The sequence below is a fragment of the Diadema antillarum genome, unplaced genomic scaffold (assembly GCF_040938485.1).
Source record: "Diadema antillarum isolate AM-2024a unplaced genomic scaffold, OU_Dant_1.0 seq00000286_RagTag, whole genome shotgun sequence".
In the NCBI taxonomy this organism is placed as follows: Eukaryota; Metazoa; Echinodermata; class Echinoidea; order Diadematoida; family Diadematidae; genus Diadema; species Diadema antillarum.
Genome location: NW_027271314.1, coordinates 634,991 through 656,120, shown reverse-complemented (window position 1 = coordinate 656,120; position 21,130 = coordinate 634,991).

Sequence of the window (21,130 nt, the reverse complement as noted above, 5' to 3'; positions counted from 1 at the left end):
ATCTATAGTATTGTTTTCCAATCCGCCATAAACAAGTTTTCAGTTTGATCATTTTGAGGAAATGTTTGAATTTACCTGTATGCCTCTACAACTTACCAGCTTATGAAAGGAGTCTATCATTTTCAGGGTTCCAAAAGAGACACATGAACTTTAAAAAGAAGAGTATATCGAAGACGAGGTAAACAGTTGGATTGTCCAGTCATCCGTGCATGCTCATGGATTCTAATAGACTCAGAAAATATGAAGAGGCAAACAGGCACGCAGAAACTCTGTGAGTGGTTAACGACGTAACCTGGAATACATGTACAGTTACACTGTCAATAGCGGCCACCCAAGGGAGGCAAAAGATGGCCGTTGTAGACAGGTGGCTGTTACAGAGAGGGTCGTTAACATGGCTTTTCTCCGGGGGAGTGTTGTAGTGGCCATACACGACAGGTGGTCGCTATAGAAAGTTTGTCGCTTAGGCAGGTTTGACTGTATTTATATCATCTTATCGCATGAAAGCAGTTGAAGTAGAGTAGATCATTCTTAACCCGACAAAATTCACTTTGCTTGATCTCCGTTTGATTTGAATGATGCGATCAAAATAATGTACTTCACCAAAAAAAGGCAACATAATCTTAGTTGAAAAAAAAAATTTGCTTAAAGAACTTAGAAAATCCACTCTCTTCAAAATGTACAGTTGGAATCGCCGCTAATGGTAAGAAAAGTATGTCGATACCGTGTATTTGCTGTAGCTTCTATTTCCCTACTCATCAGAAAAGGGATAATCCTTTAAAACGATAATCGCTTATGTGAAATGGGGCACGAATGTAATTTCATTGTCATTTGTAACTTTCAAAATATCTGTGTGAAAACGAAAAGGAATAGTATTATATTTTCACGGAATTTGGTACTGTTGTCATACGAAAGAGATTTTACCAAATGAAAATCATTGACGACAGAACGGTTAGCTAACGGTGTTAGATCGTAATAGAATGAATGGACGTCTTTGAAAGAAACCTATTCATACTTGAATCAGAATTCAAGGATTTTTTTTCTTTTTTTTTTCTTTTTCTATTTCTAAAAATACGGTATCCAATGCCCTTCCTCCTTGTAAATACATTATGTCATGTTACTTGCATTTTGTCCCATGTCCGGCAGTAAGCTTGCTAGTTGTCAAGCTGTTTCGCAATTTCAGTGTCACTCTATTTGTGCAAATTGTCCTTTGTTCGCAAATGTAATATGCAAAAGGAAATACAACAATAAACAAACGATTTTGGTGGAATAATACCAAAGCAAATCATTTTTACACTCAAATTCAGTAAATCATAGGAACAGATAATACAGTACATTATGGTATGTGTAGTACATGGGTATTTGCTCCATGTTCATATAGTGTCACTGCCGGCAACCAGGGACAGTCTGGTGGTAGTGTCGCTGCCCGGAAAGCAGTAGATGACAGGTTCGAGTCCCACTGGTTCCTCTTTTTTCCGCCATGTTTATTAATTTACAGATCAGCAATTGCGATCTTAACAAATCTAATTTGTAGAGGGAGACAAAGTGAAGAAACTCGCATCTGAGCCTTCACCCCTCTGAATAATATCTTTCTTTCATTTAGTACAGTACATTGTTGCATTTTTCTCTTCCATGACATGTTCCACGTTGCAAGGTCCGTCAGAATAAATAGATGTAATAATGTTAATGACGCTTAATGAGATGACGGCCTATTTTTCGTTACAAAATTATAAAAAAATCATAGTGTCAAGGATTTACCCCAAAATGGGGGTGCACTTACATGGGAGAGGAGGGAATCACCCTATAAGACTTCCCATCGTGAGTCTTAGTTCTTATTCAAGTTTGGATTTTTTTGTGTGTTTTTGTTTCTTCATTTGTTTTTTTTTTAATTCTTTGTTTGTTTTATTTTAATGTTTATACTTATCCGTTGTTTAAAGTTGAAATTGCACTTTGTTGAGATTTTATGGTGCATACCACTGTGTTTTTGTTAAAATAATATAGTAAATCAACACGGAATTCCAGTCCAGGATTTCGAATTGTGTAGAATATGAAACCTATCAGCCAATCTTGTACTACTGTCAAGCAAAGATGTGTAAATAAATTTATCGAAAGGATATTATATTACGGAAAACGTAATTCGACTTTCCCTGACTCGTCTGTATTCTTGTTGTGAAATGTTTCAATGCGAGATTATTCACAAGTGGCACTGACTTTTTTTCCAGCTCAATGCAATAGTACACTAGCTGTTTTTATGATCTTACCCTTGCTTCCCCTCCCCCCCCCCCTCTCTCTCTCTCTCTCTCAGTATACTTTACGATAGTAGTCGCAGTATATTCAGATACACATATCAAATGTTCATTCTTTTAAAAACTGTTGCAATTAAAATGACGTCATAAATACAGAGATTATGGGATGAGTCAGACACACAACTTACAAGTTACGACCACTTTGATGTTTGGCGTTCATCTGGTATGACGTCATAGAAGCACCACACCTTAACCGTCATTATTATACAACAATGACACCATACTGTGTTTCATATTCCTGTCTGGGTCATACGAATGAGTGAATGCATTTATGATAAGGTTTGAACGTTAAAGACATGAGAGTAATGTTCATTACAAAACTTGGCCAACACCGTCCATTCAAATCATCTATGTGTGTGTGTGTGCGTGTGTGTGTGTGTACATGTGTGGTTGTGTGTGTTTATGATAAATATACACGTGTGTATGTATGTATATATCAGGGCTCGACACTAACTTTTTTGTTTGGTGGCCCAATGGGGCCACCAAAATCCTCAATTTCAAATTTTTGGTGGCCCGAGAGAAAAATTTGATGGCCCCGAAAAAAACCAATAAAAAAACATTAAACGTCCTGTTATTTTTTATTGAATCAAATATCTAAGTTTTATCCAGTCATAGTAAGAATTGGAAGTTGGACATACATCTACTCATGAATAAACCTCAACAAACTCGCAACACTCACTCTCAGGCACTCATTCAGTCCTTTTCATCCATCCTTTAAACAAAACTGCTAATTTCCGGCGCAAAAAGTTACGAATTAATTGACGTACTTTTCAAAAAATTTTGGTGGCCCGAGGCGGGCCACCAAATTTGCCTTTTTTTACATTTGGTGGCCCGACTTTCAATTTTGGTGGCCCCGGGCCACCGGGCCACCGTTAGTGTCGAGCCCTGTATATATATATATATATAAATATATATATATATATATATATATATATATATATACAATTATATATAGGCCTATTATATATCAACATCAACACTGCTTGTGTGTGTATATGTGAGTTTGTGTATACATTACATGACACGTACCCATAATCTTTTTTTAAAAGTTATACAAATACATGTATATGCAAATAGATATGGATGTATAATATTTATCTTTTCTTTATAATAATAATAATAATAATAATAGTGGCTACTTGTATAGCGCACAGATCCACTTTTCAGTGCTCATGGCGCTTCAAAAATGAAAAGATATCATATATTTACATGCATATATATATGCAAACATTTCAACGAAGAAGAAAATGGTAAACAAAAACAAATATATACCAAATAAAGAATACAACATATACCAATTAAAAACACAATATTGATCCAATATAATGACATACAGCAATTATAGTCCTCAGTATGAAAGGAACAGATAAGTTTTAAGTTTGGATTTGAATGACTCTGTAGATGACAGTTCCCTTAACTGAAGAGGTAACTGATTCCACAATTTTGGTCCCATAACGGAAAAAGCACGATCGCCATACCCATGTTTTACTCTGGGTGTTTGGAGTAAAAATGCATCTGATGATGAACGTAGCCTTTATTTGTTGGTATCCATATAAGTTTCTCTAAAAACGTCTAAGAGATATTAGGCAAAATAAGAACCCGTCAAGTATTGGCTAACTTGTCGCTGAACGCAAATGCAATGAACAACTACTATTCGCACATTCAAATCTTTATGATGCTTTATTTGGTAGCTGATCACATGGTCATCCTTCACCCTTTTGCCAGAAACGCAATTTGGAGAAACAAGAAATTAAATTAAAAAATGATAATAACTTGATACAAGTCACTTAGTCAATACCAATGAAACACGCACACACACACACACACACACACACATGCATACAGCAAGAAAATTTGTCTTGTATTTGTTGCAGGGGTTAAATTTGACTGATTATTTGAGCGATTCCAAGTTGGACGGTGTTTTTACGACTATTTCAAGACTATCGCATCATTTTGACCAGTACATTTTAACCGTTATCTGGATAAAGAGTCATCTTGTTTTGAGTGTATATAGTAACAATAAAGTTCCAACCGCTTTCATTATTTTTGCACCAACTACTAAATTATCAAATCGAAAAACGCTGGCCAACATCCTCTTTTTACTGTTGAGTAAGAAAAAATGCATGTAGTGGTCTGAAGACCATGGACATGCAATTTATTACAGAAACAAAACATTATGATAATGGTAAAAGAACAACGTGTAGGACTATAGATGCCACGACAAAATACCATGATCGTGAACAGCAGCCGATAGCCCGCTAATTTCACCCATCAAATCAAGCACAAGGATTCATTAACAAAGTTCAGAATACAAGGGGAACGTGTCTGCTTTCAAGAATACTTTGTGATGAAATTGCATTTTGAAAAATTGACGTTGTTACGGCTTTGGAATTAATATTAGAAATGGAACAGAACAATCTACCCGCAGAAATCGTTTAGAAAGTGAACTTGACGTTGTCACTTGCAACTTTAGAAGAAATATTGTGATGGACCAATCCAAAAGTTGAAGCACCTATACATTGTATAAACATTGAAGGGATAAATGCGTCCGTGCATTGCAGTTTTGGTTCAAGTTTCAATTTCATTTTTGTTTTGTTTTTTAATTTCTCCAATTGTATGAAAGAAAACAGTATGACAAAATCAAACACGTTCACATGATGATATTCATAAGAAATACATGATTATGTGAATGGATACGTACATAATTATATTTCATGGTAAAACGATGTCAATAAGCCATCTGAAGCTGTGCCCTCTAGATAAACTCACCACCAGAGGAAACGAATGATAGGGTATCATTTTACTTTTTAACGCAAAAGCGAAGAACGTACCTCGTCCAAGTCCACCTATACATGTGGATTGAGTGAATGCAGCAATATGAATAAAACACATCAGTGAAGGTTTGAGGAAAATTGGACGATCCGATCAAAAGTTTTGAATTTTTTAAGTATCTGCGCAGTCACTGCTGGATGAAAAGACTATACTACCGTGTATGGTGTCACACGAGTAGAGCAATAATGAAGATAATATAAAGAGAATTTCACAAAATTCAATATTTTGGGAAAAAAAAGTGCACATTTCCTCGACTTGTCGACGTATAAGGGTAATGTCACTTACTAAGTCTTCTGAAAGAGGCAAGTGAAGCATTCTTTTGTTACGTGAGAAAAGTGAAAATATGTTGAATTTTCTTTATAATTTCTTTACATCGATCGTTCAAAGTAGGTTTGTAAAAACTTTGGCTAAGATTAATAAGAAAGGGTATCCGGTGATAGGCAGTGATTTTAATATGATTAGGGATATTGAATTAGATTATTTTGGTTATTCTGTGGATAGAACACCAAAAAGAATTAATCAAGTAATTGAGGAATTTATGTCAGAAAATAATTACTTGGATATTTGGAGAATTAGGCATCCTCTGAAAAGGCAATTTACTTATACTCAAAAAAATCCTTTTATGCAAAATAGATTGGATTATTGGATAATATCTGAAAGTTTGGATGAAGTAAGTATAACATGTGAAATAATTCCATCTGTTGCTCCGGATCATCATGCAATATTTTTGCATTTATATAATAAAATAGGAAATAGATGGGAAAAAAGAAGAGGATCATATTGGAAATTTAATAATAGTCTTTGTGAAAATCAGGTATATGTATTAGAGATGAAAAAGGAAATTATTAAATTAAAAAATGAATTAAGTATGGAAATACAAGATAAAAGGTTGTTATGGGATTTTATGATGATGACGGTTCGTAGTTTTACACAAACATTTTCTAAAAGGTTGGCAAAAGAAAAGAGAATGTTAAGAGAGCGATTGGAAAAAGAGGTATGGGATTTAGAACAGAAGCTTGTGAATGATATGAGTGAAGAGATTTTGGAAAGATTGGAAAATACAAAAAAGGAATTAAGGGAATCATTATGATTATGTAAATGAAGGTATAAAGATTCGATCACGAGCCTTGTGGTATGAAAGTGGAGAAAGGGATTCACGATATTTTAATCAGCTAATGCAAAGGAATAAAAAGAGAAGTACTATTAAGAAATTGAAGATATCGGAGGGTGTTATTTGTAGTGATGAAAAAAATTATAATGGAAGAAATCGGGAATATTTATAGTAGATTGTATAGTGAAAGGATATAGAGGACTGGGTGGTAAGTTTTTTCAAGATTTACCAAAATTAAAGGAGGAATCTCGAGAATATTGTGAAGGTTTGATAAGTAATGAAGAGTGTATAGAGATATTAAAAGAATTGAAATTAAATAAATCGCCGGGGAATGATGGTTTGACAACTGAATTTTATAATATATTTTGGTCGGAGATTGGAGGAGTAGTAAGAGAAGCCTTAAATGAGGCATATAGATTAGGGGAAATGTCATCTTCACAGAAGCAAGCAGTAATTAAGTTAATTGCTAAAGATGGGAAAGATCCTTTCTTATTGAAGAATTATAGACCGATATCTCTTTTTAATGTAGATTATAAGATTTTAACAAAGATTTTAGCTAAACGGATAAAGGAAGTTTTGAATGAGGTTATTTTGGGAGATCAAGTAGGTTATATTGAGGGAAGAAATATTGGGGAAGCTATTCGTAGATGATATGATATTTCATACATCTTATTATAATTTACCAGGTTTTTTATTGGCTATAGATTTTGAAAAGGCTTTTGATTCTATTTCTCACCAATTCTTCAGAAGGTTTTGCTTTCTTTTGGATTTGGCCCGTCATTTCAAAAGTGGGTACAAGTTTTGTATACAAATGCTTTGAGTTGTGTTTTGAATGAGGGGGTTTCTACCGGTTATTTTAAAGTGGAGAGAGGTGTTCGACAGGGTGACCCTCTGTCTCCTTATTTATTTATTTTATGCATGGAAATAATGGCGCATAGATTACGAAGAGATAATTCTGTACAAGGAATAAAGTTTGGAGAAGAGGAAATTAAATTAGTTTTATATGCAGATGATATGACTATTTTTATACGTAATGAGAAATCAATTTATAGGCTAAAGATGTTGTTTAAAGAATTTGAAAAAATATCGGGATTAAAGGTAAATATGGATAAGACTAAAGTATTAAGATTGGGATCATATCAGCATTTGAAATTAGATACTAATTTTGGAGAGACAGTTGATTTTGTGAAGATACTTGGGGTTTTCTTTTCTTTAGACGAGGGAACGAAGGAAAATATAAATTATAAAGAGATTTTGAGTTTCTGGAAACAAAGAGATCTAACATTGATGGGAAAGATTCAATTACTCAAACTACATATTTATTCAAAAGTTATATATCGAGCTTCTCTCACTCCAGTTCCCAGGTGGGTTTTTGATTCCTTAGACAAATTGGTTTTTGATTGTATATGAAAAGGAAAAAGAGATAAGATTAGAAAAAATACATTGTTTTTAGATTATAGACAAGGTGGGTTAAAAATGATGAATTTTGTTGATTTAGTTAAAGCACAGCGAGTTATGTGGGTTAACAAACCTCTTAATAAAGATGAAAATATGAAATGGAAGCAATATTTTTATTTTCTTACGAGAGACATAGGAGGGGAATTTATATTTTGTGTGATAATTTACCAGCGTTGTTGAAAGTGAGAGTTCCATTATTTTATAGGGATTTATTAGAAGTGTGGATAAAAACCAAACAAATGAGAAGTAATGTTAGTCGAAGTTTGTATAGTGGAAATTTTATAATATTTGATAATAAATATATACGATTGAATAGAAATTGTATATATGATGAAAATATGTATAAAAAGGGATTTTATAGATTAAAACATATATTAGGAAACAATGGTGAATTGAAATGTAATAGATATTTTAGAGATTTAGGTTTAAGAGTTAAAGATATTTTTTGTTGAGGTGTATTTATGAAAATATACCGATGGGTTGGAGGAGAAATATGAAAGAAAAAGAAAAAGATATTTTGGAAACTGATTTCATCATAGGAGGGAAAACAATTGCCATTAGTAATTTAAAATCAAAACAAATGTATTTGCAATTTCTTAAGGAAAAAGAAAGTGCAGTATCGATTTTTGAAAGAATTAATCAAAATTATGGGTTTTCTGTCAAGGAGATACAAAATATATTTTTAAGGCCAAGACAATGTACATTAAATAGCCGATTAAGAGAGTTTCAGTTTAAACTGATGCATGGTATTGTTTATACAAATCACCATCTTTTCAGGTTTGGTTTTACTGCAAGTAACTTATGCTCTTTTTGTCAAAAAGAAGAGGAAACATCACAAACACTTATTTTACATTTGTGAGCATGTGAAATTACTCTAGGAATTATGTGAAGAAATGATAGAGGATGTTGAATTTAAAAATTGCACTTGGGAAGAAATTCTGTTTGGGTGGAAGGAGGATAATAGGGGAAAACATTCAGTTGTTAAATCATATTTCATTTTTGGTTAAATATTTGATTTTTAAAAGTAGAGAATATGGAAAGCCGCCTACATATAATGAAATAAAAAATAATATTTTAGAGGATAGATTTGAGGAAAAGAAATTAGCATCAATGAGGGGAATTTTAACCATTCATTTTAGTAAATGGGAAAATTTGAAAATAAGTATGGAAGGACCCGGAACCAGATGTCCACGGGGAAGGGGGGAAGGGAGGGGAAGGGTAGTGGGGAGAGGGAGGGGGGAGAGGGAGGGGGAGGGGGAGGGGGAGGGGGAGGGGGAGGGGGTGATTAAAGGGAATATCGATTCCATTTGGTTGTATATCGATTTTATTTGGGTGCATGTGGATGTGTTAAATATTTTTTTTTTAAATGAAGCACCGTTATGTTGAAAGTACAGCTCCATTTAATATAAATATTCGTTTTTATGAATGCGCTGTCATGCTAAAAGGACAGCTCCATATGATTTTAATGAAAGTAAGTAAGTAGTGTATGTTTTGTTTTATTTTTCGGTGAATTGTATTTTCTTTACTAATGCACTGTTCCTGCTGAAAGTCACCACAGCTTGGTTTGATTTCATTATAAGTGTGTTTTGTTAAATCGTGGATTCTGTAATACATTATGATTCGATTTATCATGAAATTGTATTGAATATGGAATCAATAAAAGATTATGGAAAAAAAACTTCTCATCCAGCAGTCTGACTGAGCAGAAACTTCAAAAATTCATAACTTTAGATTCAAATGATTATTATAAAGATAGTAACACTGGTATCCAGTATATAGTAACAGTGATATTACAACAATATAGGCCCTACCAATAGATTTTTATAATCACCTATACCAGGGAGGTGCTCACCTCCCTGCCTATACACAGTCGATTAGGTACAGCTCTTCATGTGATCTGGATGATGATGATGATGATGATGACGATGATGATCAAAGAGTTCATTCGGCAGTCCCATCCTGGGGAATCCCATTCTGGGGAATCCCATCCATCCACCCCCACTTGAAGGACGATGTATGTTGCACTGCGCGTGCCAGAAAATTCAGCTTAATGCATTTGTTATGCGAATTTTCTCCGGCGTGTACCAGTAGGCCTATAATCGCACTCCGACAGCACGCCATTGTACCCTGTCGCTTCAGTCTTTCAGTCAGGTTGCTGCACAGTGAGAGATGTTATGTTATTTTCGGGGGTTTTTTCGGCGTTTATATTTCATAACAATACAGCAACGTCTATGAGGAGGATCCAGTAGATGCATCCATGACGTGGATTCCCTGCGTGAATTTCGGAGAGTAAACAGGGTCGCAGCGAAGGTCTGCGACCGACGGCACCCTTTCCACGGACCGATGCACTAGTACACAGAGAGGGAAATCCATAGCTGCACGTCCTGGTCATAGTGGTAGTGTGTGAGAGGTACTGTAACTAAGTATTACGCCATACGGTATGCCAGTTTTAGTGTATAAGAAGGCTAGGTTGGTGGTTTGCTGCTGAACGTGCGGCAAACCCAAAGCAAGTAGAGTAAAATGGTTGGTTACCGCAGACTTGAAGATCATGGGCCTGGAGAAACGATATATGGTAAGTTATACACTGTTTGGGTAGAGATAAACTGGTTTTAGGCTTATGTTCACGTCGAATGGACAGGTTATTAGCTGTTCATACTGACGGGCACAGTCGTCAGCGGTGTACATTCATGTTTTCGCTGATTGTTGCATTGTTTACACTGCACTGGGGACCGGTATGTATTTCGTGTAGCGCAGCCTCGTTATTACACCGTGTTCACTGTCCCCCATTTGCCCTGTGGACACTTATTTGGGAAGGCATACTAACCTATAGCTTGTATTCATCATTTCATGTTTGTTCTGACAGTGTTGTCCCCCAGCTTATGAACACCGGCATTTAGCCAGTGGAACTCAGAGCGTTGTGAACTTTGTGAATGTCTTAGGTCAGGGCACTTCCGGATTCACGCTACTACTGAGTATAAACAAGCCCTAAACTGTGCACTACTGGTACTGCTACTGAAGTGTTACGACTTCTACTACTACTACTACTACTATACTACTACTAACTACTACAACTACAGCTGCTGCTTACTACTACTACGCAAACTACTGCTACTACAACTACTAGTGCTTCAATACTACTAATACATTGTACTACACTACTAATACTACTATCAATCATCATAGACCTTCACTACTAATACTACTATCAATCATCATAGACCTTCTACTAGTACCGGTACTACTACTGCTGCTGCTGCTGCTGCTGCTGCTGCTACTACTAATCCCCTATACTACAAATCACACTAGAGTACTTCCTAAATGTCTGCTACTAGTAAAGTCTACTCACTCAATGAGTTAAAGTCTACTTGGCCTGCATGTTTTTGAGGTGAAGGTGGAAGCCATAGCCTATACGTATCTGCCAGTTATCAGTGTTTGTATGAAGTCACTGCTAATTCATGCCCAATATATCTTGTGCAATGCAATCAGTATCTAGGCAGAGTCTTCTTCCTGATCAGTAGTGGCAGGCCTATAGATACTGCCCATAAATTGAAAGCTGTTAGAAAGATGATTCCTGTCTTTATGTCAAGGAAATAATGTAAAATACACTATTAGATAAGCCTATAACACTGAAACACCAAGCAAGTATATCAGCAAAATACACTATTTATAATGTCCAGAATGTACATAGACATAGTAGTTTGTGCAGAATTTGAAAATCAGAAAACTTAAGAAAGAAAGTAAAAGGATGATATAAGGCGAGAGACATGTGAAAACTCTGTCACTCATCGGAGTATTTGTGTTCATTAATATTGTATACTTTGTTCTCTGTGTTGTTTAATAGCTGCATTTTTTCAGGAAAGTCTGATTAACATAACAGTATGCTTCTGGGAGCTCTGACTACATGAGTTGCAAGCCAAGCTAATTAATGTTTTCCTGTAATAGTAATGAAGTAATTCTCAGTTTTTTTCCCCATTTTTCTCTCGTATCTTTGATAGTCAAGCATCACATGATTTTGTTTTTGGTTTTGTTTTTGGTTTGATGCTTGTTTGATGTTTATGATTTAAAAAAAAAGGTGAAAATGAAAGCAAAAGACAAAAAAGGACCAAAATGTAAATAGTACAGGCTCTCTGATACCATGGAGCTATATATACGTTTGTAGCTCCATGGTGATATGCATCAAGCTACATAATAATTAAAGGAAACCAAAACCCAAAGAAAAATGTGGATAGAGTTAGAGGAAAATCTGACAATCAATGCAAATGTTATGAATTTATATAGTTTTGGTGTTGGAACTGCTGGATGAGGAGACTAATAGAGGTTATGATGTCATGTGTGGACAACAATGTAAAAAAAATATAGAGGGGAATTCCACAAAAATTCATTTTTCATGAAAATTATACATTCCATCAACTTGATACTGACATATTACACATAATTATGTTGTAATAAGGGTAGCATATTCCCCCTACTTTCTGAAAGGGGTCTGTCAAAGTGCTCTTTCATTATGCTAAAAAAAAAGTGAAAGCATGTTGATTTGTGTTCCTTTATTTTAATTGTTGTCCACACAATTATGATTCCATAAACTCAAGTACTCAAGTACATGTAGTCAAGTACTCAAGTACTCAAGTAGTCTCCTCATCAAGCGGTTCCAACTTCTTACACCAAAACTTAAAAAAAAATAACTTTTGCATTCATTGTCCGATTTTCCTCAAACATTCACTGATGTGTTCTACTTTTAATGTTGCTGCTTTCTTCAATCCACATTTCCCTTGGTTTTGGTTTCCTTTCATTTCCAATTAGATTTCCATTAATATAATTATGATACATTGATTTTTATCAAAATCTATGAAGATAGACCATTACTGGAAAAGGTGTTTACTTTCTTTTATTTATTTATTTATTTATTTTGCTGAATAGGCCTTTATGTAAAGGCATTTTACTCAGAAGGCCTACACGTATATAAAGGCATGCATGGAAAATCAATTCTTTTTCTGTGGAATGCCACTATAGTATATGAGGAAGGAATAACACATGCTGTATGCAATATCTGAAGTCGAGAAAGACGAAGTAATGGTTACTTGTTTGATATCTAAGTATGTGGCTGATGAAGAGACTATTGTAATCGATTACTATCGATAGTACAGTCCTAAGAATTATTTTGTAATATTTTGATATACGTTTGAAATGTCACGCTGCAAGCAACACAATTAAATATTGAATTGTAATCAATGATGGATGATGAAATCGAAATGAAATATTGTTTGAAACAAAAAAAGTACAGTCGTGTGATACTGTAATTGATTATAATTTATGCAAGGTACACGTACTAGCTGGTAATGCCTCGCACGAACTACGAGCGGCATATTTTCACGTAGGATTCTATTGTCCGTTTTCTCTCCATTTTGATAGCTAGTAAGTTATCTGAAACCCCCATATTATGTCAAAATTTGACATTTGGGCAATTCCGCAAAAAGGTGTTACTTTTTCTAAAAATCATAAATCTGTAATAATTTGACAAATACATGAGCTACAGGGACAAATTTAGCATCAAATGCTAGAACTTGTCAAGTTCTTTCTTTTGAGTGGTATTTTGAAGTGCATTTGTGTAGGCATTCTTTTCTTCAAAAACCCCATTTCGGGGCAAATTTTTGTAAAAACACGTGCATCTTTGACTCTCATTATTCCATATTCATCAACACATTGGCATTTATTTCAAAGTACTTTATGGTTAAGATTGGACCTAAAAGCTCTAATATTAGCATTGTCCGAGATACGAACTGTGTTGAATTATGAATATTGGGACTTTAAAAAATGTCCGTAACGCTGAAAATGTAATGTCCGTAACACTATACGACATTTTTTAACCTGTAGAGTAAATGCTGTATGTGTTCTACACAATCATCAATGTACAACTTAGACAGGACCTTAGCACTCATTTCTTTCATTTACAATGTAATGCTGTGATTCATCAGTCTTTAACATACCCACATGGAGGTTAATGATCGTGTCCAAAAATGTAATGTCCGTAACGGCAATCATTTTCTGTAATATCTACTATTTATGATTTATCGCAAGTAATCAAAAGTCGGATTGTTAACATTTCAGGACGACCGGGTTAGAATATAAAGCCATGAATGGATTCAGAATGATTATGCTGAGTTGATGAAATAAGCCCACAAAGTCCCCCCCCCCCCCCCCCCCCCCCCCCCCCCCCCCCCCCCCCAAAAAAAAAAAAAAAAAAAAATCTCTAAATGTAATTTCTGTAACGCTGGAATTGCACATTTCTGGGAGCTATCACTATGCGTGATTTCATTTATCGTTTCATTTCATGATCACCCCGTTTACGCTTACGAAGCTTGTTTTGTGTTATTTTGACGTAACCCCCGCCCTGTGTTATGATTGTGTGACTTTATCTCAGTAGGGTGGGGGCGTGAAGTGCGCTAGTTCTTGGGGAAAACCCGGGGATCCATGTCTCTGGGGTCGGGGAAAACCAGATACAGTATACTAGTAGTACGTTGTACCAAAGAGCTAAGTCACTACTCCACCCTCTGTCGTTGTACATGATGTGCGCGTCTGTGTTTGCCCCGTAACATACAAGTTGTCCCTCACGGGTTGCGCACAATCTATTCTACCACCTGGACGGAATCAATTCAGCACTCCCAAATAAATATGTCTGTTGGTAGCCCTTTGCGTAACACACAACTTTGGGTAAACCAGATTCAAATTGTACATGTAGGCCTACATTATTATGTCTGTTAGCCCCGAAACAAGTTTGTCTAGGCACAAACCATTCTGCCATCGGGACGGAATCAATTCGGCACGCCTAAATAAACTGTAAGAAGCCTATTGCGTATCGTAATGCGTAGTTGTAGAGCTTGGTGAATATTGTCCTGATGTTGTTCTATTGGGTCATCATATTGATCTGTTTTGTTAGCTTCGTTTTCTTTCCGAGTGTTTTTGTCTCTTCTTAATAGGCTGGGTTCACATAGAAGTATACGGCATACGGTATTCGCTATTCGCTATTCGATATTGATACATTGTACGCTATACGGGCATGGCGGGTCACATAATATTACAAGGTACGTCCTATTAATATTCTTTTGGCGCCTACCTGAAGTTAATTTCTGTAGAAAAAGAAAAGAAAACATTTTTTTTTTCTACATAACTGATTGATATTGGAAAATAAACTTGTTTTGGACTAACTTAAAGCAGATAAATCACCTCTGCAAATTATTGAACTTCTAAATTTACAAATTTTGATGATTTTTTAATGGGGTTACAACATGTAGTTCAGCCAGTCGATCAAGATTGGGGTTACTAGTATTTGAGCCATATGACTTTACACACTCAAAAACTAAAATGTTATTTTCTTTTGGGGGTGGGGGTGGGGAAGCTTGAATGTAATTGGAAATACTGTGGTTTTGTTTCCAAATATAACATTTCAAACATGTATCAGCCTAATTGATTTTATCAGATAGTTATTAATATTTTTGCTTTGATAACGTCATTTTTCATGGGGGGGGGGGGGGCGTATAGCTTCATTCTACTCTTCCATCCCAGCCCTGTGAACTCATAGCAAAAGTGAAATTTAAAGAAATCATTTTATAAACAATATTTTCTTGGATTAAATCTATTTCCACATTATTTTCAAGTTATTATAAGAATAATTAAGGGCAATTCCGCGGTAACGGAATTACAAATCAGAGAATTTTGGCTCATATTCTTTCACCCTGTACACTGGAATGATTACTTTGCCTTCTCTTGATACGTTTAAAAGATGCAGAGGTACTCACACTATCACCCCAAATAAAATTTTTTTTTAATGTTCTCACTTGGTTGGTTACAAAGGAGGTCTATGTGCGATGGTAACGGCATTACCAGAAAATTGAGTCACAACTTCAACTCTGACTTTGGGAGTTGTTTCTCTGAAATCTATAACACTTACACTGTAGGTTGTTGTCTGATTTCATCTTTGATTGTGTCAACTTCAATTGAGTTGTATTGATTTTCAAATACATGTATTTCATCACATTTTCTCAGCAGCAGGCTTTTCCCCTATAAAGTCAGTGGTAACGGAATTACACAAATGGTAACGGAATTACACCTTCTGAGATACACTGGAAAAAATACACATTCTTGGTACTCATGTATTCTGAAATGTCTTGATTTATAAAGATTGTTTATGCATTTAGCTATATTCATTATAACCACTAAATAAGTACTCTCTGGCCTTTGACCTTGAACTGCTGCAAGTGTATATGTGTCAAATGAGTTTCTATAGTAAAAAAACAGAAAATTTCCATGCTAAAAACTGTGATTTGAAGTTGTAGCTATGTCAATCAAGATCTCGTAACTTGTAAGTACCACATCCATCAAGATTTGTCTGCTTTCAAGTGGAGAATTTCACACTCTGCAGGTAAATGACATCTAAGAAACATGGTAACAGAATTACGCTTGAATAGCCCTACACAAGTACAATTCTATAAATCCAATCAACAATACTTAAATTTCCTTGTGTTTCTTTTGTTGATATCATGCAAGACAGATTTCTCTGTTTTTTTCTTCCTAAATATGCCAATTATTGATAATATGTGTGAATTACTTACGGGCAAGTATTGTACATAAATATTATGTGCACATGCACAAGAAAATAATAAAAAACTGTCCGGATTGACACTTAATTAAATCTAAATCATAAAGTGCCAATTTACAGCGCAAGAACATAGTGTGCAGACCAATCATTGAACACAACGGATGCTTGAAACTTTTAATTTGTTAAGTGAAAAGATGCAGTTGTGGTTCAATGACAAATATAACAAATTACAATTCAATCATAAATTGAAAAAGTTTTCTTATACGATTATTTCTGCACCAGTGCTCAATTATTATTATTCATAGACGTGTACTTTGTGGCTTATATTAATCACTAAAAACTTGTGACATTTTACTAACAGCTGAAGTTGCCCCCTGGTATACAATGTAGTGCATAATTTGATAATTACCTATACAGTGTAAGTCCTGCTTAAGCCCACCAAAATAGAATGAACTAAAACTAAAATGAAATAGAATACAGCAAAATAACTTTAACACACTTCAACTTTTTGAACCACTAGAGTGAGTCCACCAAATTCAGGTAAGAGGGCCTCTTTTATCCATCTGCAGCTCACTGTGTTAGTAAAGTCAGATTATTCAACCTGTGAATAATGTTAATATTTAATTCTGACCACACAAAATTTCTTAATGACATCTTCAGAAAAACGACAGTGATTTGATCATTGACTGCAATCATGACTTGGCCTATAAATTTCCTACAAGCTTCCTGTCTCTGTCTTTCTTCTTTGACTTTGTCCATTTTCTCACCCTAAGTGTTGACATATGTTTACTCACAAGAAGTGTGCATCTTCTCTTTTGCAGTAAGTGGTATTTTGACTGCCTGAAAGCAAATGATAAAATACACTGTAATGGCACTTGTATTAAAGAAAAATGGATTGTACAGCAAATGGTAACATGAAGAGTAAAGGTAGAAGCAGAAGCCCATTGACTGTTAATATTTAAAATCTTCTTAGGACGGGATAGTATAGGCCTGAATGTTTCATTTTAGAGCTGTATCACAATTACTGACTGGGTAAATATTCATCACAAATGTTTTTTTTTTCTTTATTCCTTTTAAGAAGAAAGAATGTAAAAACAAATTTCAAAGGTTAGCAGATGCTCTGTATCAAAAGGGCATTAAAATCAAAATACACGTACATGTCTCTGTGGAGGAAAGATCTAAGAAACAGATGAAAGAAAGTCATCGTCATACACTTACGATTAAGATAAAGGACTTGAGGATGAAAACAGGACATGTTCAATAAAAGGTCAGACTATATCGACTTGGTGATAATAAAGCCTTTAGCATACAGAAAGATCAAAGGTGTCACATTCAGTGGGCATCCCGTGTCTAATAGTGACTTGGACTATCACATTGTGTATGATCCTTCTCTTAAATTCTTGATCTTTCCTCACAAAAATTATCCTGTTCATTTCTCTCTGCCAGTAGCAGTGCTATCTTTTCCTTTTAAAGAGATTTTATGTCCTCTTCTTTCTAACCTTTGTTCAATTTATGCTGCATCACACCCATTCAATAGTCCCTCAGCACTATGCTTAGATTTTGTGTGAAACCATGACACTTTTTAGCAAGAAAATATACATTGATATCTCAGAATTCAGTATGATTTTTAACATTTGAGAATGAGTATCTTTAGCAAACCTTATGAAGAGATCAGTTAGCACAGTCTTCATGTAGTTCTTGTACATCAGAAAAGGTGAAAGAAGGGAGGAGACTTTCAGCACAAGAATTAAGTCTTATCAAGCGTGTACCCTGTCAGGACTCACTGTCAGAGGCATCTAGCTATGCTGAGTCATGTCAGTAATACTTTACTTATATTTCATATTTCACTCCTTTACTGCCAATCACTAACACTGTTAAGCTCAAGGATAATGCCCTGAAGCTATTTCATGAACAGTTCACATACATATTGGCATGAAAGTAGGTTATATGTCATTCTCATCCATATTAGATGTACGTGTATTCCGTTACCATGTAATTCCGTTACCATGATTACAGAAGAACTAAAGGAGATATTTCACGTGTCACATGTAGAGAAGAAATTTAAAGGGGGGGGGGGATTCTGTGATTAGTTCGTTTAGGAGAAAACTTTTTTTCAATTTCATGGTAACGGAATAACGTCAATTTTTCAGTACTCTCTAAAAAAATCAAGTGAAAATTTTCACTCTTAAAGGAGTGAATTAAAAAAAGAGTGAATTTAGAGTGGAATTGGAGTGAATTTTGAGTGAAAATTTTCATTTTCACTCATTTTGGAGTGACCTCAAGGATCACTCGAAGATTTTGGATTAATCCCTGACGTCACTCTAAAACGAGTGAAAATGAACATTTTCACTCAAAACTCACTCCAATTCCACTCTAAATTCACTCTTTTTTTAATTCACTCCTTTAAGAGTGAATTTTTTCACTCGATTTTTTTGTAGAGAGTAGATTTTGAAAATTTCTCAAAAAAATATAATGAGAGTAACTGAATGCTTCAGTAAATGTGATTGTTGAAACATAGGAAGAAAAAATGTGGAAGTATGGATAAAGCACAGAGATATTTAAGTTGTCTCATTTTAAATTTTCATTTGATATTGTAAAATTTTAGACAAATACAATAAATAGTCTTCCAACTTTAAAAGTGTGTACAACAAAAACGAGGAAAGTTATTGGAAAAGGGTGTTTTGTTTCCGTAAATACAACAATCCGTCTGTACGGGAAACTTACATTTCTGAGCATTTACTTTCAAAACTTTGAGTTTTGCTGTTTTTGCCCTTCCCATACGGAATTGCCCTTAAGTAATTAGCTAAATATTCAAATAAAATGAGTACCAAGAAATCCTATAATTTGTAACTTACCTTATTTAACCAAAGCACACATTCAGAACACCAGCTGCCACACCCGATTCAAGCTATTCGCGCCCCCTCGAAAACGTGCACCGTATACCCGAATAGTATACTCCTATGTGAACCCAGCCTTACAAAAGGGACGATTTATCATAGACTCTGGTATCAAACACTGGTCATAGCCAGGTATTAGTATTGGTTACCGCTCGTTATTCCGAAGGTTCTTCAGTCCGAAGATTTATTATTCCTTAGGTTCGTTATTACGAATTTCATTTTCGGATTTCAGAAATCTTCGGAATAACGAACCTTCGGAATAACGCCACAAATGTTCGGATTAACGAACCCCTTTTCATTTTCGGATTAACGAACCTCTATGTATAGGGAAGTTGTGGGTTTCGGAATAACGAACCTTCGGAATAGCGATCCTTCGGAATAACGAACAGCAACCTTAGTATTGGGAGCAGACGCGCTACCGACAGAGCCAAGTCACCGCCTCTGCGTTATGGCTCATGTTTTATGGTGTTTACTTCTTCAATCAATCACCACCGTGGTCACATCCACCACAGAGAATTTTTCAGATACATGTATTTAGCCTACGTGTTTTACGAGACTGTAGGCATATAAATAGACTATCTTTATGAAAGTTACCATAGCTTCATCGCCGGGTTGGCTGATCCCTCCTTGCATTTCCTCCGTTTCCAACATAACGAGACTGTGGGAAGCACAGTGTACAGCGAAAAAGATTGCTTCTGTCCACATGTAACTCTGCACCATTGAGCAAGAAGTAAGAAGGTAGATTAAATAAAGAGAGATAAGAAATGGTCAATGGTTGTTCGAGTTCTGAAGACTGGGATCATCATTCTCAAATCTCTGATGTTTCTTTACCACAATGATTAATAACGCCAGTCAGTGGCCAACAGTTGCGCAGCAGCCTGTGTGCGGTACACCATTCTGTGTAATAGAAGACAAGCACTGCTAACAGTATAACCCCCCCCCCCCCCCCATTGAGTACCATACTGTTCCCCCAGCTTCACCGCCAACAAAACAGGGACAACGGAAGGGGAGCTGCACCCCCCCCCCCTACACACATATACTCACACACATATTTTTAGTTCTTCCAGCAAAAAAAAAAAAAAAAAAAAATGATAAGAATAAGAATAAGAACAAAATCACCACATTACTATTAATTACTTTTCGAGGGTTTCGGGGGGGGGGGGTGGTTCCCCTGTGAAGGATGTCTTGTTTGTCAACGTTGACCTCTTGAGTAATTTGAAGAATAACATTTCAGGCTGTCATGTTTGAAAAGTTCAAGAATTGTTCAGGAATAGTCCTTAACGGTCAGAAATCCTATGCTACCGTTATTCTGGATCAGTAGAAGCTACATTAGGGTCCAGGTCTTCCGTTATCATCATTCCTTATAGAGCACGCGCACACGCACACACACACACACACACTCACAACCTACGCACACAGAAACACATAAACTTTTGACTTTGGAACAAGAATAGAAAGAAAACAATGAAAAAACTATCATCACAACCCATGACTAACCAAGAGTTCCGTCCGGTTATTCTTCGCGTCAGTGGAAAGGGGGTATACCCATAGTGACATTTTAACTCCAACCCCCCCCCCCCCCCCCCCCACCGCGGCCATTGGCGACTAACGTAAGTGAGTACTGTAACAGTAGTAGAGGTACATTGCACATGTATTCCACAAACAATTGGTCTCGTGTTGTAAAAATGAAGTTAAAGAGAGTTCAGCCTGAGCACATTGAAAGATTAATGGTGCATTGCAAAGTTTTTTCGTGTCACGGAAAGGTGTTAGATTCCTTTTGCAAATGTTGTATCCATTTTTTTGTGTGTGTGGCTTAAAAAAAAAAAAACTGTTAGCGTTCTTAATGTTTTCAGTGAGTAACTGTTCATAAGGAGGACGCTCCCTTTTAAAGGGAGAGGACGCTGTAGTGGCAAGGTATGGTGAGGTCTAAGAGGAA